Source organism: Mauremys reevesii, linkage group 7 (assembly GCF_016161935.1).
Source record: "Mauremys reevesii isolate NIE-2019 linkage group 7, ASM1616193v1, whole genome shotgun sequence".
In the NCBI taxonomy this organism is placed as follows: Eukaryota; Metazoa; Chordata; order Testudines; family Geoemydidae; genus Mauremys; species Mauremys reevesii.
The window spans coordinates 70,071,299-70,094,993 of record NC_052629.1 but is presented as its reverse complement, the minus strand read 5'-3'; the positions used below and the strand labels follow the sequence as shown (position 1 = coordinate 70,094,993).

Here is a 23,695-nt window from a genome sequence, read left to right as displayed (position 1 = left end):
GCGGCCAAACAGGTAGAGCCGCCCCTGACCGTTAGCTGGCTGGCCGCGAGAGGCCTTTGTGATGTCACTGCAGTTGTTTGTGTTCTGGCTGGGGGTGCTTGTGGTCTCCTCCCCCCCTGTAGTATCATGAGGTATCCCTGATGCTGAGTTACACAGGGAACCAAGACTACTCGAGCTGGGAAGCAGGAGGCCCGGGTCTGCTGGGACCTTCATCCCTTTGGCCGCAATGATTGCTATCATAGAATGGTCCTGCAGGTAGCATGGCAGAGAGGCCTATCCAAAGCCTGTGATAAGACTCAGAGCAAGAACCTGCATCCCAGATGCAGAGACCTCCTGCTACCACCACACCCCTCCCCGCTGACAAGCAACGGCCTGTCTGCTCAGCAGCCAGAATCTCACAATCCTGTGTCGGCAGCTTCCTGGACCTGACCCCCACTCTTGGCCACCAAACCTCTCTGCATCCCCAAGTAGCCTCTTAGCATAACCTATTCCCAGCTTTCATGAGCATGTGTCATGAGAGGGTCAGGGCAGAGCTGGGCCAGCAGGAAATTGGGTGGGGAGGAAGTTATCCAGAGCTATTATGGATGAAGGAATCCACACACCCTCGTTTCCCACGCGCTTCCTCTGGCCTCAGGGAAGGACCACGTGAGCATGGCTGTTGGGCAGTGGGCACGACGTAATGGTGACTGCAGTCAGTGACACGATCCCCAGCCCATCTGGGAGGAAAGGTGATGTCCGTTTATGGGCTGTTCTTGGCCAGGAGTTGGTCCTGGTTGCCCAGGGGTTCTCCCCTGGATCCCATCTTTTAGGAGATGGGGGAGCTAAATTGCCGGTGGTGTTTTCATTTCAACTCGTGATGGCAGGCGACAAAAGGGCAGTTACTGGAGTCATAGCTTCCTGTTTTCCCCTTTAACAGCGTGTCAGAGCATATCATTAAAGCACTGTACACATGTTGACTAACACAGCACCCAGTGTCAGTGTCATCCTCTTCACAGCTGGGGAACTAGGCACAGAGAAAAGATGAGATTTACCCCCAAGATCGAATGGTGAGTTGGTGTCAGAATTGGGAGTTCCTGGCTCCCAAGTCTATGCTAAAGCCACAACTATCTTCTACCACTTCTCTCTTGTTGAGGTTAGTTTGTCTAAGTGCTGTTTGTTTTCTTAATGGCTACCAAGGGGGCAATGCTGCCACATGCTGAATCAATTTCTGTGGTTTGCTCTGCACTGCCTGCTTCCAGCGTACAGACGGTGCACGCTGGGACGCACAGGGGGAGGCGTGAGGCAGAAATGGATTGCCTTTTGCAAAGATCCACCTCATTATATTGTGCAGCAATAGAGTCTGCTGTAGGGCTGTGTGGAGAGAGGCTGGCTCTCAGCTGCTCTCCGGCTCGGCATTCCTTTGGCTTGTCAGTGCTCTGCTGGAGCGGCAAACTTCTGGAGAGCTCTTAGTGCTCTGCCTGTGTCTGCCACAGCTGCTCAAGAGCCCTCTGCAGGAAGCTGTTCACCCAGAGAGGTGTGGAGACCATTTGTCTTTGGTTCTGCAGCTTGTGCTGCCTGACCTGTTTCTCTCTGGTGTAACTACTCCCTCATGAGGACTTCCAGGGCCAATGGAGTTTCTCTGCATCCCTCTTGGATTCCTCCCTCCCACCCATCTGCTTCCTGCCTTCTCATCTCCATGCAGTTTCTTCCAGTATTCCTGGGCTCTCCGGGGCTCTTGGTCTGTCTGGCCTTTCCTCTGGAGTTTTGTCTCTCAGGGCTTGTCTATACTTAAAACGCTGCTGCGATGCAGCTGCACCGCTGGAGTGCTTCAGTGCAGACACTACCTACTCCAACAGGAGGAGTTCTTCCGTCAGCATAGGTAATTCATTAACCTAGCGTTGTCTACACCGGTGCTCAGGTTGACTTAACTGCGTCGCTCAGGGGGGTGGATTTTTCAAACCCTTTTGCAATGTCATTCTACCGACTTCATTTCCTAGTGTAGACCAGGTCTTAGCTACACGACTCTCGATTTTTCTCAGCAGCCTCAGGGCTCTTACTTCTGTCTCCTCACCCAGAGATCCCGTCTCTTCGGGGACCCTCGGTGTTGTAGCAATGCCTTATGCCAAGGCGTCTTGCTCTGGAGCTAGTGCCCTGTGGCTCTGTTGCCAGCTTTGACACCAACCCCACATGGGGGAAGTTTAATTTTTCTAGCGACACTGGGCTCAACCCTGCTCCCACTGACCTCTACACAGCCTGTTATGTTCAGGGGGGTCCCAGTGGGTGTAACCAAGAGTGGGAATTGATCTGCTGTCTCCACGTCATGTCCTGCTTCTGGACTTAAAGGGCACCAGCTCCAAGCAGGAGAGTAAGAAACGAGAGGCCCAAGGTAGGGATCTCAAGCTCTGTGGAGGGGCCTGGGATGGCCACTTGGCAAAGTACTAAGCAGCCCCATGCAAGGTCCCAAGCAGGATTGAGGCTTGTGCTGCAGGAACACAGCTAGGGAGGGGCAGAAGTGCTGCCTGCTGACCTTTCACTGTATCACAGCTAGATCATGCTGAGTGAGGGGCCTGCCATACTTTCTGCCAGGGGAAGTGATGGTCAGTGGTGCCCGCTGGTAACCGGACCATGTCTGCCCCATGCTCCTCATTGTAAACAAGGCTCAGATATCTATGGAAAACCATAAAGCACAGATTGTGTGCTGTGCCCAAGCTGCACACGGCCTGGCTCCAGGGGGAGGGGACGACTACACCGTCCTTGGAATCCCTGGATTCTGGTCCTTGGTGTAAGGTAAAGCAGCTCAAGGAGCAGCTGGAGCACAAGGGTGCTCTGGCCCTCACCCTTCCCCCAGGGCCAGGAGCAACTACGCAGACACTACATCAGATAAGCAGCTACCCAGCTTCTATCCACCTTCAGAGCAGCACAGAGCAGCTGGGGTCGAGGGCAATCTCTAGTCCATAATCATCCCAGATTTAAGGGGTGAGTTTAATTTGACAATGGGTGGGTCATACCCAGTTATCTTGCAGCCCAGGGCCGTTACAGCCATGATCCAACCCAGCAGGAAGGGGCGAGATGAGAGGGGAGACAGGCAAGGAAGGCTGGGGGTAGGCATCTGACAGATAGAAGTGGCATAGCAGAGATTTTTCAAAGGGACTGGTAAGCAGTTGGGCAGAGGGAGTCTGATCTGATACTTGTCTCTGTGTCCCCCACCCATGCAAACCTCTCCAGCCATTTTACCATCAGTGAGCACTTAAGAGGTTCTGAACACAGTTGCACTAGTTGCACTGACCCCATAGTTGTGCAACACCCTCATTCTTTGGGTGTCATAGGGTCTTGCATCCCAAGTGTCTGTGGCCTCAGTTTCCCAATTGCTTCCTATCTCTTGACAGCTCCATCTCTACCTCCACTGTGGGTCTCTTGTGCAGATGCCGTCAGCACTTTGCTGCTCAATCACACACCCCTTCCAGAGCATATCATAGAATCTCAGGGTTGGAAGAGACCTCAGGAGGTCATCTAATCCAACCCCCTGCTCAAAGCAGGACCAATCCCCAACTAAATCTTCCCAGCCAGGGCTTTGTGAAGCCGGGCCTTAAAAACCTTTAAGGATGGAGATTCTACCACCTCCCTAGGTAACCCATTCCAGTGCTTCACCAACCGCTAAGTGCCATAGTGTTTCCTAATATCCAACCTAGACCTCCCACACTGCAACTTGAGACCATTTCTCCTTGTTCTGTCATCTGCCACCACTGAGAACAGCCGAGCTCCATCCTATTTGGAACCACCCCCTTCAGGTACTTGAAGGCTGCTATCAAATCCCCCCTCACTCTTCTCTTCTGCAGACTAAACAAGCCCAGTTCCCTCAGCCTCTCTTCGTAAGTCATGTGCCCCAGCCCCCTGATCATTTTTGTTGCCCTCTGCTGGACTTGCTCCAATTTGTCCACATCCTTTCTGTAGTGGGGGGGAAAGGGGGACAAAACTGGATGCAATACTCCAGATGTGGTCTCACCAGTGCTGAATAGAGGGGAATAATCACTTCCCTCAATCTGCTGGCAATGCTCCTACTAATGCAGCCCAATATGCCGTTAGCCTTCTTGGCAACAAGGGCACACTGCTGACTCATATCCAGCTTCTCATCCACTGTAATCCCCAGGTCCTTTTCTGCAGAATTGCTGCTTAGCCAGTTGGTCCCCAGTCTGTAGCAGTGCATGGGATTCTTCCGTCCTCAGTGCAGGCCTCTGCACTTGTCTTTGTTGAACCTCATCAGCTTTCTTTTGGCCCAATCCAGTCACTCTGGACCCTGTCCCTACCCTCCAGTGTATCTACATCTCCCCCCAGTTTAGTGTCATCTGTGAACTTGCTGAGGGTGCAATCCATCCTATCATCCAGATCATTAATAAATGTTGAAAAAACTGGCCCCAGGACTGAGCCCTTAGATACTCCTCTTGACACCTCTAGACATTGAGCCATTGATCACTACCCGTTGAGCCCGACAATCTAGCCAGCTTTCTGTCCACCATATAGTCCATTCATCCAATCCATATGTTTTTTAACTTGCTGGCTCTGTGGGAGACCGAATCAAAAGCTTTGCTAAAGTCAAGATATATCACGTCCACCACTTTCCCCATATCCACAGAGCCAGTTATCACATCACAGAAGGCAATCAAGTTGGTCAGGCATGACTTGCCCTTGATGAATCCACGTTGACTGTTCCTGATCACCTTCCTTTCCTCCAAGTGCTTCAAAATGGTTTCCTTGAGGACCTGCTCCATGATTTTTCCAGGGACTGAGGTGAGGCTGACGGTCTGTAGTTCCCCGGGTTCTCCTTCTTCCCTTTTTAAAAGATGGGCACTATATTTGCCTTTTTCCAGTTGTCCGGGACCTCCCCCGATTGCCACGAGTTTTCAAAGATAATGGCCAATCACTCTGCAATCACATCAGCCAATTCCCTTAGCACCCTCGGATGCATTAGATCTGGACCCATGGACTTGTGCATGTCCAGCTTTTCTAAATAGTCCTTAACCTGTTCTTTCACCACTGAGGGCTGCTCATACTGTGTTGCCCAGGACAGCAGTCTGGGAGCTGACCTTGTTTGTGAAGACGGAGGCAAAAAAGCATTGAGTACTTCAGCTTTTTTCACATCATCTGTCACTAAGTTGCCTCCCCGATTCATTAAGGGTCCCACGCTTTTCCTAACCTTTTTCTTGTCGCTAACATACCTGTAGAAACTCCAGTTGTGTTTTGGCCTTCCTGATTACACCCCTGCATGTTCGAGCAGTATTTTTATACTCCTCCCTAGTCTTCTGTCCAAGTTTCCACTTCTTGTAAGCTTCCTTTTTGTGTTTAAGCTCACTGAAGATTTCACTGTTAAGCCAAGCCGGATAAAGTCCAATGGAAAGCTTTGTCAAAGAGAAGGCTCTTGCAGGGTGCCTGACTCCAAATTAGTCTGTCTTTCTCTCCAAACTTCTTCCACAGCCAAACCCCTTTGACCAAGAGCAATTTGACTCCAGCTCTCACATGTCTCGTCCTGGGCTTAGTGAGCTGCGTTGTCCTAGATAATCACTTCATTCCTGATTTCAGAGTAGCAGCCGTGTTAGTCTGTATCCGCAAAAAGAACAGGAGTACTTGTGGCACCTTAGAGACTAACAAATTTATTTCAGCATAAGCTTTTGTGGGCTACAGCTCACTTCTTCGGATGCATAGAATGGAACACACAGGCAGGAGATATTTATACATACAGAGAACATGAAAAGGTGGAAGTATGCATACCAGCTGGAAGAGTCCAATCAATTGAGATGAGCTATCATCAGCAGGAGAAAAAAAACCTTTGAAGTGATAATCGAGATGACCCATAGAAGGTGTGAGGAGAACTTAACATAAGGAAATAGATTCAATTAGTGTAATGACCCAACCATTCCCAGTTTCTGTTTAAACCTAAGTTAATTGTATCTAATTTGCATATTAATTTGAGTTCAGCAGTCTCTCTTTGGAGTCTTTTTTTGAAGTTTTTTTGTTGCAAAATTGCCACCTTCAAGTCTGTCATTGAGTGGTTAGAGAGGTTGAAGTGTTCTCCCACTGGTTTTTGAATGTTATGATTCCTGATGTCAGATTTATGTCCATTTATTCTTTTGCGTAGAGACTATCCGGTTTGGCCAATGTACATGGCAGAGGGGCATTGCTGGCACATGATGGCATATATCACGTTGGTAGATGTGCAGGTGAACGAGCCCCTGATGGCGTGGCTGATGTGATTAGGTCCTACGATGGTGTCACTTGAATAGATATGTGGACAGAGTTGGCATCGGGCTTTGTTGCAAGGATAGGTTCCTGGGTTAGTGTTTATGTTGTATGGTGTGCGGTTGCTGGTGAGTATTTGCTTCAAGTTGGGAGGATCATCTTTCAGGTTGTAGATCTTTGATGATGCGCTGGAGAGGTTTTGGTTGGGGGCTGTAGGTAATGGCTAGTGGCGTTCTGTTATTTTTTTTGTTGGGCCTGTCCTGTAGTAGGTGCCTTCTGGGTACTCTTCTGGCTCTGTCAACCTGTTTTTTTCACTTCAGCAGGTGGGTATTGTAGTTTTAAGAATGCTTGATAGAGATCTTGTAGGTGTTTATCTCTGTCTGAGGGATTGGAGCAAATACGGTTGTATCTTAGAGCCTGGCTGTAGACAATGGATCGTGTGGTATGTGCTGGATGGAAGCTGGAGGCATGTAGGTAAGTATAGCGGTCAATGGGTTTCCGGTATAGGGTGGTGTTTATGTGACCATCGCTTATTAGCACAGTAGTGTCTAGGAAATGGACCACTTGTGTGGTTGATGGTGGGATGGAAATTGTTGAAATCATGGTGGAATTCCTCGAGGGCTTTTTTTCATGGGTCCAGATGATGAAGATGTCATCAATGTAGCGCAAGTAGAGTAGGGGAGTTAGGGAACGAGAGCTAAGGAAGCGTTGTTCTAAGTCAGCCATAAAGATGTTGGCATACTGTGGGGGCCATGTGGGTACCCATAGCAGTGCTGCTGACTTGAAGGTATATATTGTCCCCAAATGTGAAATAGTTGTGGATGAGGACAAAGTCACAAAGTTCAGCCACCAGGTTAGCTGTGATATTATTGGGGATACTATTCCTGATGGCTTGTAGTCTATCTTTGTGTGGAATATGGCCAGGATGGTGTTTTCTGGAAGATCACCAATGGATTGTAGTTTCCTCAGGAAGTCAGTGGTGTCTCGAAGATAGCTGGGAGTGCTGGTAGCATAGGGCCTGAGGAGAGAGTCCACATAGCCAGACACTCCTGCTGTTAAGGTGCCAATGCTTGAGATGATGGCGCATCCAGGATTTCCAGGTTTATGGATCTTGGGTAGCAAATAGAATACACCTGGTCGGGGTTCTAGGCATGTGTCTGTACAGATCTGTTCCTGTGCTTTCTCAGGGAGTTTCTTGAGCAGATGATGTAGTTTCTTTTGGTAATCATCAGTGGGATCAGAAGATAATGGCCTGTAGAATGTGGAGTTAGAGAGCTGCCTAGCAGCCTCTTGTTCATATTCCAACTTATTCATGATGACGACAGCACCTCCTTTGTCAGCCTGTTTGATTATGATGTCAGAGTGGTTCCTGAGGTTGTTGATGGCATTGTGTTCAGCACAGCTTAGGTTATGGGGCAAGTGATGCTGCTTTTCCACAATTTCAGCCTGTGCACGTTGCCGGAAGCAATCTATGTAGAAGTCCAGTCTGTTGTTTCATTCCTGGTGGGTCATGAATGGAGATGTGGTTGCAGATATAGCTGGGACTTGGTGTCTTGCCAGCCTTGACAATCAGGACTAGGACCTTGAACTGGGAGCCAGTGAGAGGAGTGGAATGTAGGAATGAGATGGCAGCCCATCCTGTTGAGGATCCTGCTGCTGCATTCTGCATGGGCTGGAGTCTCCACAGTGGCCGCCTACCAAGCCAGATACAGTTAGTTACACCAACCCAACACCTGGATAGATCGCTATGGCCGGGCGTTCCTCTGGGAGGAAGGGGCAGCATTTCCGAGCAAGCTGGAGGTAGAAAAAAGGCTTTTTCCATCGCTGATGTTATCTTGTTTTCTAGGCCACTTGCCAAGTTGAACAGGACCCCAAAGCTTCCAGCCACTTTAACGAATGGGGCCAGATGCCCACAGTGGTAGGGGAGGAGAATGCCTGGGCCAGTTCTTCAAAGTCTTTTCCCCTTTGGTCTTACCCCCATTGGCTTTGAGCCAGTTGCTTTTCATCTAGATGCTGATCTTCTTCAGGCATTGCGATATCCTTGCGATGCTGTTGGCTGCATCTTTAGAAAAGATGATGATGTGCTCCTGTGCTTCATCCACGTTTTGCTGGCAGCAGAGTCTTTGGCATTTCACTGCCTCTTTAAATAGTCTCACATAGATATTGAAAAGAAGCAGGGTCAAGATAAATCCCTGTAGGACTCTGTGCTGAGGGCTCTATGGGAAGGGAAGTAGTTATCCATTACTTCTCCTTGGTTCCTTTTGGAGAGGAACAACTGTAGCCATCACAGTGCTGCATCTACACCAGCTGTGTCATGTTAATAGCTCTGCAGTACATTGTGATCAGCTGTGTCATAAGCTGCAGAGGCCAAGTACCGTGAGCATTGAGATGTGTAACCTCTGTCCGTTGCCCACGGAAGATAATTTTTTGTGCCACTAGGCTTGTCTCCATGCTGTGTCTTGGCCTGAAGCCCATTGGCCAAGCATCTAGGATGTTGGTAGGTCCCAGTGTTGGAGCATGGTTTCCGCCACTTCCCCAGGAATGGGAGGCTGCACCCAGGACAATAATGGGAGAATTTTTCTGCCTCAAGCTTTCAGAACTGGATTAATGCATTCTTCAGGGAAGTTGTAAGCCTGGCTACCCTGCAGAAGACATTGATAATTTCTGTTAGCAGTGGACAGAGCTACTGAAAGCCAGGGAAGAGTGACTAAGAAGGGCATAGACCTATCCATAGAGGGTGGCTTGAGTATCCCAAATAAGTGCTTCAGCATGTGTGTTGGAGTGGCTAATGCCATTCAGCTAGATTTAACAGTACTGCCTCAATGAGTTCCTCCCTTACCCAGCTGTTGTATTCTGACATTGGATGAGAGCTGCTTGCAGTGGCTGGTGCTTGGGTCCAGCGTGGATTAGCTCTGCGGGCCGTGAGTTTGCAGCTTCAGTGCTGATGGAACAGTGGGTTCTCTCTGCTCTCATTACTATATTTAGGCTGTTGGTGGATAGATTTGTAATGTGGTTAGTGCAAATAATGTTCCAGTTTCTGCCTGTTTGGGTCACTCACCTCGCTCTGTGAACCAGGGTGGTCTTCAAAGCTTGGCCCTAAGACTTGAAAAGTGGTGATCATTAGATGATCTACAAGCTCCTCACCAAGCTGAGAGGCTTGCCTGGATAGTGTAAACTGGTAACGTAGCAGATTCTGCAGCTGCATTCAAGCCTCTGAGCCTTTTCCAGTGTCCCGGTGAGTTATAAACCCCTTTGGACATCAAGACATTTTGATCTCAGGTGATCCACAAGGAGAAGAGATGGGCCTAAGCCAAAACCCTCAATGCAAAAAACCCTGAACTCTGGGAAAATCCTGTTCCCAATCTGGATCCAGCCTCTGATGGTCAGATCTATTTCTAAGTAACTGCAGTTGCTTGGGGTCTTGTTTAGAGGGCAAGTTACTGCGTGGCAAGCCAGGACGTGACTCCACAGTGCACCAACTTGCTGCAAGCTGGTGCGCCATAGATCCACACTCTGGCTCAGGGCCTCCCGGGGGTGGGGGTTGGGGGAACACAAGTGGGTCAATTTGCCCCAGGCCCCACAGGGGCCCCCACGAGAGTTTTTCGGGGGCCCTGGAGCAGGGTCCTTCACTTGCTCCGGGGGCCCCGGAAAACTCTCACGGGGCCCAGCCCCCAGAGCTTTTTCCACTCCGAGTCTTCGATGGCAGGGGGGGTCCTTCCGCTCCGGGGCAGAAGGACCCCCCGCAGCTGAATTACCGCCAAAGCAGGACCCGCCGCCGAAGTCCTGGGTCTTCGGTGGTAATTCGGTGGCGGGGGCCTCTGCCGCGGGTCTTCGGGGCACTTCAGCAGCGGGTCCCAGAGCGGAAGGACCCCCCCGACACCGAATTACCAATGAAGCGGGGGGGCCCCCGCCGCCGAAGACCCAAGGCCTCCTGAATCCTCTGGGTGGCCCTGCTCTGGCTTGCTGCACAGTAACTTCCCCAAGTCCTCGATTTCATTTCCCCCTTCAGTGTTGCACTGAACCAACTTGCTGTCCTGTTCTCCCTCTTCCCCAGTAGGTGGCGCTTCATGTTTGTAAATGTGCAGCACAGTAGAGTGAGGTACTGGTCTCCTCTGCTCATCAGGTAGCTGCATGCCCCCCTTCTGTACGAGGTGCCAGCCCCGGTTAAGTGCCAGTGGGCCTCTTCCCCTTCCCCAGCAGGGGATCCAGTTAATGAGAGTTCTCTCCTGTCCAGGGCCAGGGTTCAGGGTAGAGGGGTTGGTTCCTCCTCCTGCATGTGTGGATGCAGTCCCACCCCTGCATAGGCACAGAGTGCTACACAGCATCCCTGCCCCATGGAGCCAGGGTGGGGGATGTGACAGGCCTGGTGGGGTGTGTGGGTGAGAGCAGATCCCACTCTGCCTGCAGTGTGTGGGCTGTTACAGACTCTCGCCCTGTCCAAGGCAGGAGACAAGGGCATCCGTGCCACTTCCCATTCTGGGCTAAGGGGATGTGCCTGGTGTGGGGCGTTCCCAGTTATATGATGTCACTCCCCTCTTGGGGGGGGCAGGATACAGTGTGTCAGTCCATGCAGTGGGGCGCGGAGGGCAGGGTACAAGTAGTCCCTCTCAGTGATGGGGTGGGGGACAGGGGACAGTGTGTCCCATCCCATCCTTGCAGGTGGGGAGCTGGTTGTGGGGAGGACGCTCCAGTTGGACAGAGCTGCTTGCCAAGGGCAGACAAGACATTGTGCTGGAGAGATGGAGAGACTGGAGCTGTGGCTGCCATGGCAACAGGAGGCAGGGGGGCGGGGAATTGAGCAAGGCAGTGTTAGCCAGAATTTGCAGTTAGTGATCAAGATCCCAGGGCTTTGCAGTGCCCGCTGGTGTGATGGGGAGTCTGGGAACCCAGGATCCTGGCTGAGTGACGCTAATACCATACATACTGTGCCAGAGCTTCTGGCTTCTTCCATACGCAGGGGCTGGAGAGCCCTGGGGACTGAACCCACATAGACATAAACAGCATGCCATGTAAGAGGTGCATCTAGTCCCAAACCCCACAGTTCAGTGCTGTATTGCAGGGGCTCTGGTCCACTGCCTAGCGGGTCTGACCCCTGGTGCCATGCCTCTGATGCTGGGCTCAGGCCCGTGCCACAGACAGGGTTCTGCTTGACCTTTCCAGGGGCCCGGTGTTCTGGATTGCTTTCCTTAATGACACTGAGGGGAAGGGAGAGCTGGCACTAATCACACTAATTGTATAACGACACCACAGAAGGAGGCGAATTTGGGGCATCGGCTGAAGCGAGATGAGGCCAGATGTAAAGAAGGGCAGGCAGAAAAGCATGCTGGGGAAGCAGCAGCTGGGCAGGGAGAGGGGAGTCAGATGCTGCGGTGATGGGCAGAATCCTAGAAGCCTGGCTAGGGAGAATCAGCTGTGGACAGAAACCTGGGAGAGAATGGTCATGGAGATGTCATGGGCTTCCCCTGGCAGGGGGCTGGTGGATGACTATGGACACTATGCCATGGCCCTGGTAAGAGGGCCAGCGAGCTCCCAGGGCTGATGCCACCACCAATGCAGAGGAGGACACAGCCTTTGCTAGTGCATGAGGGCATGCAAACAGCATGCCCAAGAAGGGCGAGGGTCGTGGGAGTAAATTCAGTCGTGTGCATGCATTGAGATCCCTTTAAATATTGGGACAGTTAGGGGACCAGATGTCTCCATCCCAGAAGCCAGTGCAGGACTGTTTTCTCCACGGCACTCATTGGGCAAGCTGGTTAGCTGGCTCTGTGGGACGCTGGGCCCAGTGTGGGGCTCTCAGCACTAAGAGAGAGATGCAAGCCACTGCAGTGATGGAAAGGGCCATGGGCGAGAGGATGTGTGCAGAGGCAGGGGGTTGGAGAGTGAAGAGCTGGGGAACAGAGTGGGATGGGGTGACAGTAGGGAACAGGAAGAAGGGGAAGCAGGGAGGGGGGCGGCGTGGGGAGTGGAGAGAGCAGGAGGAGGCTGAGGTGAGAAGCAGCAGGAGAGTTTGAGGATGGGGGTGTGGCAGCAATGTTTGCAGGAGGCTGGGACAGGGCGGGAGCTGGCGAGAGGGGCACCGGGGTGGGAGGAGAAGAACGTTGGAGGAGGGTGACAGGATATAGGTGTTGGGGTGGTTGGAGTTGGGTGGCAGGATACAAGGTGCCTGGGTGCAGTGAGTGGTTGGAGGAGGGTGGGGTGATGGGGTCAGGGAAGGCAGGGTGATAGGTTGGAAGTGGCTGGAGGATAGATAAAGGATGAGAGGATGGTGTGATGGTGGGTCGGGGGTGGTTGGAGGATGGGGAGGTGATGGGTGTGTGGGGTAGTTGGAGGGGGGTGGGGTGGTGGGGTCGGGGAAGGTAGGGTGATGGTGTTGGGGGTGGCTGGAGGATAGATACGGGATGAGAAGATGGTGTGATGGTGGGTTGGGGCTGGTTGGAGCAGGGTGATGATGGGTGGTAGGAGGGAGAGGGAGAGACTGACACCCAGAATGGAAACGCTCAGCAGTAAAGACACCTTCCTCCCCCCCACGCCCTGGACACAGGGCTAAACAGAGAAAAGCACACAAGCACTGACACCCGGGAGAGTGAGGCGGGCAGAGTGAGCTGCATGCACAGGGAGACCAAGCAACAAACAAGATAACACCCCCCCCCCCCAGTAAGTGAGCTGGGGGTGGGGAGAGCAGAGAGCATGAGAGAGGCCCAGATGGCCACACACATGGGGAGGGGAGACGGGCTGACCTGGAGGCTGCATGGGAGAAGATGGGGAAGGGAGGGAGCCAGTAGGCCAAGGCAGAGGCAAAGAGGGGGAGGGGAGGAGCGCCGGGATCCCGGGAGGGCAATGAAGGGGAGGAGGCGAGGGCCGTGTGTGCAGGCTGGAGGGAGAGCATTAGAAAGGGCCTCCGGAGCACAGGAGAGCTGGGCTGGAATCAGGGTGCCGCCCCAGGAGCAGGGAACCACGGCAACGCCCTGGGACCAAGCACTGGCCTAGCTGAGCTCTGACCTAGGCCTTAGGGCAGAACCCACCATGGTAAGCACTATTGGAGAGCCTGGGCTAGCTAGCTGGGGCCACTGGGTGGGGACTAGCCCCCAGTCCAGGCTAATCTAAAGTCCATTCAGGGACTGGTCTGCTGGGCTGGACTCTGGTTTGGGGGAGATGAAAAGCTGGGCTTAGAGCCATGCTTGCTCTTGGCAGCGGCGGAGTGGCATGGCCTCTGTCCCTGCACTAGCACACAGTCAGGTGTGGCTAGTCATGCAGGAGAGCCCTATCCCTAGCAAGGGCTGAGGACCTGGTTTCCCCCCGCGATCAGCTCTTGCTGTCAGGCTGGCTGCTGTTGATCATAAAGCTCAGAACTGAAGAACTGCTTCAGTCAGCTGGGGTCAGTGCCAGAGACCCCAGCTGGGAGGGGGTCCACAGCATCTTTCATTTCTCCCCCCTCCATTTCCCCATGGGTCACGCTCCACCCCTTGCTGTACCAGGCCCCAAGCTCTGAGATCCAGATGTCACTAGATTCAGATGCCCCCTGCCATATGGTCCACGTCTCTCAGCTATCTGGTGAGTACACCAACTCTAAGGCCCCTGGCGCCTAGCTGCCCTGGGAACTGGTTTGTGGGGGGAACACCAATCCTCATGGTGGCTCCCATTATTCACAGGGGGCATCTCTGCACTCGTCTGACAAGAGCTTGCTGTACCATGGGAGGTGGGGGCTGGGCCGGGGATGCTAGGGAGCAGGTCAGAAGAGAAGGGAGGCCTTGCCCCGCCCCAGGAGAGAGGGGACACCTCTCTGTGAGGACCCTGATTTGGGATTTGGGGCAGAGATGCACCTGCAGAGCCGCTTATGTGTGTCTCATGCCGACCAGAGGTTAGCTCCCCTCTGGCCCTTTCAATCCTGATGCTAATCTAGACTGGATCTTGGGCTCTGTAAATCAGCACTGCTCCCTTGCTGATTTACACCAGCTGAAGATCTGGCCCCTCATGTTCTTAGCATCAGCCAGAGAGGAGCGAGCTTGACTGCAGCGTGAGCCCACCCTACCTAACCTCTGACCAACGCGTGAGAGTAATGAGCCCCTGTCTTTGCAGGTGCATCTCAGATGCCAAAACAGAGTCAGACCCCAGCACTGATCCCATGCCAGCCATGTTGCACCACAGGGAACAGCCCTGCTGAGCTGGAGAGCAAGGTCTGCAGGATTTGCTGGTGGAGAGGGAGATGGGGGCATGGCTTGGGAAGGGGAGGGCTGGAGTGTCGTCAGCATTTCTGAACCTCCCTCCACTGGGATGTTGGCTGAGCCGTGCCCAGGAGAACATCCCTCTTCAGCTGTGCCTGGTGAGAAGAGGCTGGGTAGGTGGACACGAGCCACTCTGTGCTAGAAGGAGGGTCACATAGGAAGGCCCGCAATGCTGCGTCCCAGCTGGGAGAAGTGCCTGTTTCCTGAGCCAATGCCGCTCTGCTGTCTCCCCACTTAGCTGGACGTAGAGCAGAGCAGATGGCTGCCTGGCCGGCTGAGAACTCTTGGCAGGAGGAGCTGCTGGTGGCAGTGAGTTGGAGACAGCCTCAGGGCTACGTGAACGTGCTTCACTCTGCCAGCTTGGCAGCGTGGTGCTGCCTTTCTGGTGGGCCCCATACCACCGGCACGTGCAGGAGGCGCTCACACAGGCACACAGCTTGTTCCTATTGCTTCTCACAAATACCACGGTAAGACTCAGCTGCCTGCACGTACATGTGCCTCCGACCTGCCCCCCCCGACACGTCCTACTAGGGTGACCAGACCACAAATGTGAAAAATCGGGACGGGGTGGGGATAATAGGAACCAATATAAGAAAAAGACCAAAAAATTGGGACTGTCCCTATAAAATCAGGACATCTGGTCACCCTACGTCCTACCAGCTCATCTGGTGGTATTATCTCCTCTCGGTGTGAGCCTCCAGGCATGCTTCCCTACCCCCATGGGAGCCCCCATGGCACCCTCCACCCCTTGCTGCATGCATGCTCGGTGTGAATCTGCAGGTCCATGGTGCGTGCACCTTTAGGGTTCTATTGTTGTATGGTGTCACAGACTCAGGACTCCTGCTCTCTCTCAGTTCCGTACGATTCCTGGGTGGAAACCCCTTCAATGCGAAAGCCCTTCTTGGGGGTCCACTCTGGGGGGTAAAACCATACGCCCCTTTGCCTCCTGGAACCGCACCTCTCTGAGCTTTCAGCATGCCTGTCTCTCGCCAAGGCCCCCCTCAGGGAGTCCACTCCCACAGGGAATAATGCAACCCTGTTCTCTAACCTGCCGTGACTCTCTGACAGCGTAAAACAGAAGTGTTTATTGAACGTCTGAACACAGCATAGGAAACTCTCAGGCCCTCAGGCTTAGCATCCCTCAGCATAGTCCATCTAGGTCTCTCCTGCATCCAGGTGGGCTCTGGCTGCTCTCTCGCCCCAGTCCAGAAGCCCCCCACCCCACCCCTTCTAGCTGATCATCCTGGTGTTAGACTTGCTGGGGGTGAAGCCGAAGCCTGAGCCTCACTGTCCAGGCTGAAGCTGAAGCCTGAGGGCTTCAGCCCTGGGTGGTGGGTCTCAGGTTACAGGCCTGTCCCTGCCTGGGGCTCTTTGTCGGGGATCTCTCTTATCTCAGACGGGCTGAAGCCCTTTGGTTTTGGCCCTGCCTTTGGGGTTGTGTAGTAATTTTTGTTGTCATAAGGGGTTCGTGGTGCAATGAAGTTTGAGCACCCCTGGCCTATACACCAGCCACAACAGCTCCTCCCCTATCCTTTGTCTTCCTTCCCAAGTAAACAGGTCGCTGGAGCCCTCTGTCTTCTGTCCTTTGTTCCCCTCTGGCTGGAACTGGCTAGTCAGGTCACCGGGGTTCTCTCTCTGCAGCCCATTGTCCTTCCACCAGCCAGAACTGGCCAGACTGCCAAGCTGGGGTGGGCCTCCTGGTCACCCGTCACCGGTTGCTCGGGTCCCCCGTCTCCAGGCAGTTGTCTGGGGTTACGGCTACTAGGTGAGGTCACACGTCGTCCTCTGTAACAACAAACTCCCTCTCCCACCATCTCGTTAAACACACCACACACACAGAAACTATGATCCACACAGTATTCATGCAAAACACTAAGAAAATCCCCCATTTCGTCACATCTCTCCCCGCTTCGGGTCTGAACTGAACAGGGTCAATCCAGCCAGTGAACTGGGGAAGTTCAGGTACCCCTCTCTGGGACAAAGCATTGGGTAGAACATTTGAACCTTTATCAACATGGATCACGTCCATCTCATAACCCTGGAGGATCAGACTCCATCTTAGGGCTTGGCATTAGCCCCTTTCAGTTGATGCAGCCCTGCCCTGCATCTGAAGCATCTGTGGACACCCTGAAGGCTTGTCCAAGTCTGGGTTTATCCAAGTCTGGGTTTACCAGGACTGGCCCCTGGATTAGAGCCACCTTCAGCACACAGAGTGCCCTCTGGCACTGCTTGGTCCAGACTTCCTTGTCCGGCTTGCCCTTCTTACACAGCCACAGTGGATACAAACCTCCAGTAGTACCCTGCCATCCCATTAGAGACCTGGGCCTGTCTTTTGGTTTGAGGAATGGACCAATCTCTGATCCCCTCCACCTTGACAGGCTCTGCTTTTAGATGGCCGCTTCCCACCTAGTGGCCCAACTATGACACCTCTGCCATCCCCACCTTACCCTTTTTGTCTTCTATAGTCATTCAGCATCCTGGAGGTGTCTCAGCCCCCTCTTCACCTGGGACACATGGTCCTCCCAGGTTGGCCTGAAGACACAGATATTATTTATGCTTGCCCGGGCACAGTCCTCCACCCCCCTCAGTAACTGATTCCCCAGACACTGGGAGGTGGCAGGTGCCGCCTTGAGGCTGATAGGTAGGACTAGGAACCCAAAGAGTCTCATGGGGTGATGGGAGCAGATTCCAACCCAGCATCTGGGTCCAAAGGTACCAGCCAGTAGCCTTTGGTGATATCCCAGTGAGGTAACCACCCACACCTCCCGCCAAACTTGATTAGGAACTTGTTAGCCCTAGACATGGGGCATTCACTGGACACGGTGACAGCATTGAGCTTCCAATACACACAAAGTCTGATTGGTCGCCAAGAAGGATGGATCAGCACCACGGGAGAGGCCCAGGGCTGGTGGGTAGCTGGATCACCCATAAGACCAACATGTCACTGTCCTCTCTCTCCAGGTCCTGGGCTATTTTCCCAGTGACTGTGAATGGGGAACACCTGGTGGGTGTGTTATTTTTGTCTCCCTTCCCTCCGTGGACAGCTTTTAGTGAGCCCAGGCTGGAGAGCAGCTGCCTGTTGGGCAAGGGTTAGCTGGTCTGAGAAGGGGATTGATTCCAGCGGGAGGCTGACTCCTGTCTCAGGGAAGAGATCCACCAGGGGATTTCCCCCCCCCTCCCCCCGCCGCCCACACATAACCAGCACCAACTACTCCCTGTCAACATGTGGCTTCATTGTGTCGACATGGTACAGTCATCCGATTGGGCCGCACCAGCACATGACTCACCTTCATCTGGTTCATGATCTCACAGGCCTGTCCCTGTCCCAGGCGCCTGTCCCAGTCCCAGGCACCCTTCGCACTGAGCCAAGATCCCTCTCCTGGTCCCTGGTGCCATAGGAGCTGGCATGCTGCTGTATTGGCCCTTCTGCTTTCATAGAATCATAGAACTGGAAGGGACCTAGAGAGATCACCTAGTCCAGTCCCCTGCACTCAAGACAGGACTAAGTTTTATCTTGACCATCCCTGACAGGTGTTTGTCCAACCTGCTCTTAAAAATCCCCGATGATGGAGATTCCACAACCTCCCTAGGCAATTTAGTCCAGTGCTTAACCACTGTGACAGTTAGGAAGTTTTTCCTAATGTCCAACCTAAACCTCCCTTGCTGCAATTTAAGCCCATTGCTCCTTGTCCTGTCCTCAGAGGTTAAGAAAAACAATTTTTCTCCCTCCTCCTTATAACAGCATTTTATGTACTTGAAAACTGTTAACATGTCCCCTCTCAGTCATCTCTTCTCCAGACTAAACAAACCCAGTTTTTTCAATCTTCCCTCATGAGTCATGTTTTCTAGACCTTTAATCATTTTTGTTGCTCTTCTCTGGACTTTCTCCAATTTGTCCACATCTTTCCTGAAATGTGGTGCCCAGAACTGGACACAATACTCCAGTTGAGACCTAATCAGCGCGGAGTAGAGCGGAAGAATTACTTCTCGTGTTTTGTTTACAATACTGCTAATCCATCTCAGAATGATGTTTGCTTTTTTTGCAACAGTGTTACACTGTTCACTCATATTTAGCTTGTGATCCACTATGACCCCCAGATCCCTTTCCGCAGTACTCCTTCCTAGACAGTCATTTCCCATTTTATATGTGTGCAATTGAATGTTCCTTCCTAAGAGGAGTACTTTGCATTTGTCCTTACTGAATTTCATCCTATTTACTTTAGACCATTTCTCCAGTTTGTCCAGATCATTTTGAATTTTAATCCTATCCACCAAGGCACTTACAACCCCTCCCAGCTTGGTATCATCCACAAACTTTATAAGTGTACTCTCTATGCCATTATCTAAATAATTGATGAAGATATTGAACAGAACTGGACCCAGAACCGATCCCTGTGGGATCCCACTCGTTATGCCCTTCCAGCATGACTGTGAACCACTGATTACTTTCTGAGAACAATTTTGCAACCAGTTATGCACCCACCTTATAGTAGCTCCATCTAGGTTGTATTTCCCTAGTTTGTTTATGAGAAGGTCATACGAGACAGTATCAAAAGCCTTACTAAAGTCAAGATATACCACATCTACCACTTCTCCCTTATCCACAAGGCTTGTTACCCTGATATGGGCCATGAGATTATGACACATGCTGAATGAACAGCAGACACAGGAGGCGGCCTTACTGCAGGTGGCCAAGCCATCATTCACCTCCTATGCTCAGCTCCAGTCCTCCATGTGGGACATTGGCTTCCCATGAGACATCTGATTCAACCTGGGAGCTCCCTAGAGAGAGACACCCCCACCTCTTCTCAATCTCAGTGTGAGCACCCTCCATACAGCACGGACACTTGCATGACCACACACATCCTGTGACCTGGGCATAAGCCAGATATGTCACCGTGGAGCCAGAGCCTGAGAATTACAGAGGAGAGGTGTATCTACAAGGCACCACTGGCAAAGCAGTCCACCCACCCGCAGGCAGAGGAGCAATCCATCTCCTATCACAGCGGGTACTTGGACAAATCAGTGCAAGGAGGAAGAAGAGGATGGAGGCTGGGGCTCAAAGGAGAAGGCTCCATTACTGCCCTAATAGAGTCTAGGAGCTTCAGAAGCTCTTCATCACTGAGGCCCAAGCCAGAGAGTTACAGGCTCACTCCAAAGCCATCTAACACCCTTGTGATGGCTGGTACAGGATCTACAGAGGCCAGCCCACAGGATTTATGCACTGTCCCTAAGTAGAAGTCTATAAACTGTGATCAAGTCACCCCTTAACCTTCTCTTTATTAAGCTAAATAAATTGAGCTCCTGAAGTCTATGACTGTAAGGCAGGTTTTCTAACCCTTCAGTCATTCTCATGGCTCTTCTCTGAACCCTCTCCAGTTTATCAGCATCCTTCTTGAATTGAGGTCTGGACACAGTATTCCAGCAGTGCCAAATACAAAGGTAACACAAACTGTACACCTACTTGATAGCCAAGGATCAAGCCCTTTTGGCCACAGCATTGCCTTGGAAGCTCATGTGCAGCTGCTTATCCATCATGAGCCCCACATCTTTTTCCAGACTCACTGCTTCCCAGGATAGAGTCCCCCACCATGTAAGTGTGGCCTGCATTCTTTGCTCCTAGATGTACAGCTGGCTATATTAAAACACGTATTGTTTGCGTGCATCCAGCTCATAAAGCAATCCATTTGTAGGAGTAAAGAAGGGGCAATGTATTATGGGAGGGTTTTGCTACCCCCTTCCTCTGAAGCATCCTCCAGCATGGCCGGAGATGGGACACTAGGTGAGCTGGGGTGAGGTATTCTGTCTCTCATGTGCTTGACTGGCTCGTTCCTGCCCACATGCCCAGAGTCCAACTGATCGCCACATGTAGGGTCTGGAAGGAATTTTTCTCCAGCATAGAAATTGGCAATCTCATGGCATAGAGATTGGCAGTGACCTTGGGTTTTTGTTTTTTCCTTTGCCTTGGCCTTTGCCTTCCTCTGAGTGAGTCACATGCCAGGATTATTTGGGTGTATCTCACGTAATCATTTCTCTGCCACTGTGGGGGGCCTCAGGCACTGGTGCACCTTGGTCCTTCCTATTATCTGCCTGTGGTACGTAATAGTTGAGTCTCCTCAGGGCTGTACCATTTTGGCCTAATTTCAGGTATTGAGTTTAGTGTGTGGGTGCTGGGTGGTGCTGGTGGCCTGTGGTATAGAGGAAGTCAGACTAGATGATCTGGTGGTCAATTCTGGCCTTAAGCCCTATGACTGCATGACCTCCTGTATAGCACAGGCCAGAGATCTTTCCCCAAAATAATTCCTGGAGCAGATATTGTAGTAAAACAGCAATCATGATTTAAAAATTGTCAGGGATGCAGAATTCACCACAACTCTTGGTAAATTGTTCTAAAGGTTAATTCCCCTCACTGTTAAAAATGTATATCTTATTTCCAGTGTGAATTTGTCTAGCTTCAACTTCCAGCCATTGGATCGTGTTCTGCCTTTCTCTGCTAGCTTGAAGAGCCCTTTGTTAAATCTGTGCTCCTCATGTAGGTACTTATAGCCTGTGATCAAGTCCCCTCTTAACCTTCTCTTGATTCAGCTAAATAGATTAAGTCCCTTGAGTCTATCACTCTAAGGCAGGTTTTCTAATCCTTTAATCATTCCTATGGATCTTTTCTGAATTGTCTACAATTTATGTACATCCTTCTTGAATTGTGCAACCAGAACTGGACATAGTATTCCAGCAGCAGCTGCATCAGAGCAAAACACAGAGGTGAAATAACCTCTCTGCTCCTACTCAGGATTCCCTTGTTTATGCATCCAAGGATCACATTAGCCTTTTTTGCCACAGTCTCACACTGGGAGCTCATGTTCAACTGACTATCTACCACAACCCCCCAATATTTTTTAGTACCACTGCTTCCCAGGACAGAGTCCGCTCCCCTCACCCTGCCCGTAAGTCTGGCCTGTGTTCTTTGTTCCTAGATGGATACATTTACATTTAGCCATATTAAAACACATGTTGTTTGATTGTGCCCAGGTTTCCAAGTGATGCAGCTCGTGCTATACCAGCGACCTGTCCTCTTTGTTATTTACCACTCCCTCAATTTTCGTGTCATCTGCAAACTTTGTCAGTGATTATTTTGTTTTTTCCAAGTCATTAATAAAAATGTTAAATAGTGTAGGGCCAAGAGCCAATCCCTGCAGGATCCCACTGGAAACACAACCATTCAATTATGGTTCCATGTCTATAATTACATTTTGAGATCAGACAGCTTTTAATCAATTTAATGTGGACTAAATTTTATATTGTTCTAGAATTTTAATCAAAATGTTGTGTGGTACCAAGTCTAATACCTTACAGGAGTCTAAGTATATTACATCAACACTATTATCTTTATCAACCAAACTTGTAATCTCATTAAAAAAAATCATATTAGTTTGACAGGATCTATTTTCCATAAACCCATGTTGATTGGTATTACTGTAATTATGTTACCCTATTTTAACTGTTTATTACTCAAGTCTCATATCAACCGTTCCATTATCTTGCCTGGGATCGATGTCAGACTGACAGGCTTATAATTATCTGAGTCATCCCATTTACACTTTTTAGATATTGGCACAATATTGGCTTTCTTTGTGTCTTCTGGAACTTCCCCAATGTTCCAAGACGTATTGAAAATCAATATTAATGATCTAGTTTGCTCCTTGGTCAGCCCTTTTATAACTCTTGGATGCAAGTTGTCTGGACCTGCTGATGTTAAAACATCTAACTTTAGTAGCTGCTGTTTAACATCCTTGTGAAATACTAGTGGAATGGTATGATGACGCGTACAAACCCCGCACTGAAGTGCAAGATGTTAAGGAAAAGCTCCGGGCCCAGGCAGCCTCCTCACAACCACACCTGCAAAGCCTGCACAAGCTGGAAGATGGGCTTGAAAGGGGAAGCAGAGCAGCTCAGAAGGAGGCAGGCAATGGAAGGGAGCAGATAGCTGCTCTGAATTCTTGGGAGAAGTACAGCTCAGGAGCTCATTGTCAGAGACTTGAGCAAACCTACAAAAAAGAGGCAGAGGACTGATTGTGCAGGTCAGAGACTTTACTTGAGACTTTTTGATTTACACTGTGGGGAAAAGGAGACTTGTGTAGGAAGTGGTTGGGGGACAGTGCTGATTAGCACCCCAAGGTGCAGAGCGTAACTGCCCATCATTGGACCCTGGACCGGAGCCCAGTGGAGAGGGCAGTGCTTCCCTACCTATTCCAAGAAGACATGAGAACAACAGGAGTCTTCACCTTGGGGAAGAACCCAGATGGGGAAGACCCTGACTGTTCGAGGGCCCAGACCCCCCTAAGTCCCCGTGCTAAAGGGAAGGACTGGAAACCCTTCAAGGGACATTAAAGGACAGGATGATATTTGCAACTGGGAGTTGACCTGCCACGCCCCTGCTTGCTCACTAGGCAAAACAGTTGGTGGTGTTCCATCTTGTACAAATCCAAAGGGTGTTATCACCTTATAATGAGACTATATCATCTGTTTTTTCCAAGTACAGAACAGAAACATTTATTGAACACTTTTGCCTTTTCTGTATTGTTACTGATATTTCTACTATTTCCATCTGGGGAGGGACTGATACCACTGTCAGGAGTCTTTTTGTTCCTACTATACTTTAAAAAAACTCCTCCTTATTTTCCTTAACTCTGCTAGTGACAGATTTTTCCCTTATCAATTTTCTACAGTTCCTAGCTTCTGATTTATATTATCAACTTCCTCTTTCTTCCATTTGTGATCTATCATTTTTTGTTATTTATAGCTGCCTTCAGTTCCCCTGTAAACCATGTCGTTTTTTTAAACAATATGGCCTTCTTCCTCGATTGTGGCTTTTCAGGCATCTAGTAAAGGTTTTTTTTAAAAAAGTCCCAATTATCATTCAAGTTTTTCCGATTAAATTCTTCCTCCCAGCTGATTTGGCTCATAACTGTTTGCAGCTTTGTGAAACTGGCTCTTTTAAAGCATTAGATCAGTGTTTCCCAAACTTGGGATGCCGCTTGTGTAGGGGAAAGCCCCTGATTGCTGCTCCAGGCGAATGGGAGCTGCTGGAAGCGGCGGCCAGTATGTCCCTCGGCCCACGCCACTTCCAGCAGCTCCCATTGGCCTGGAGCAATGAACCGCGGCCAGTGGGAGCCACGATCAGCGGAACCTGAGGACGCGGCAGGTAAACAAACCAGCCCGGCCCACCAGGGGCTTTCCCTACACAAGCAGCATCCCAAGTTTGGGAA

General features: G+C 51.0%; 1 protein-coding gene across 1 annotated transcript in view; it reads left to right on the top strand.

The window, feature by feature from the left end:
• Positions 1-23,695, top strand: part of PSD (pleckstrin and Sec7 domain containing) — a 112,553-nt gene that overhangs the window by 47,026 nt on the left and 41,832 nt on the right. The gene's annotated exons all lie outside the window — the stretch shown is intronic.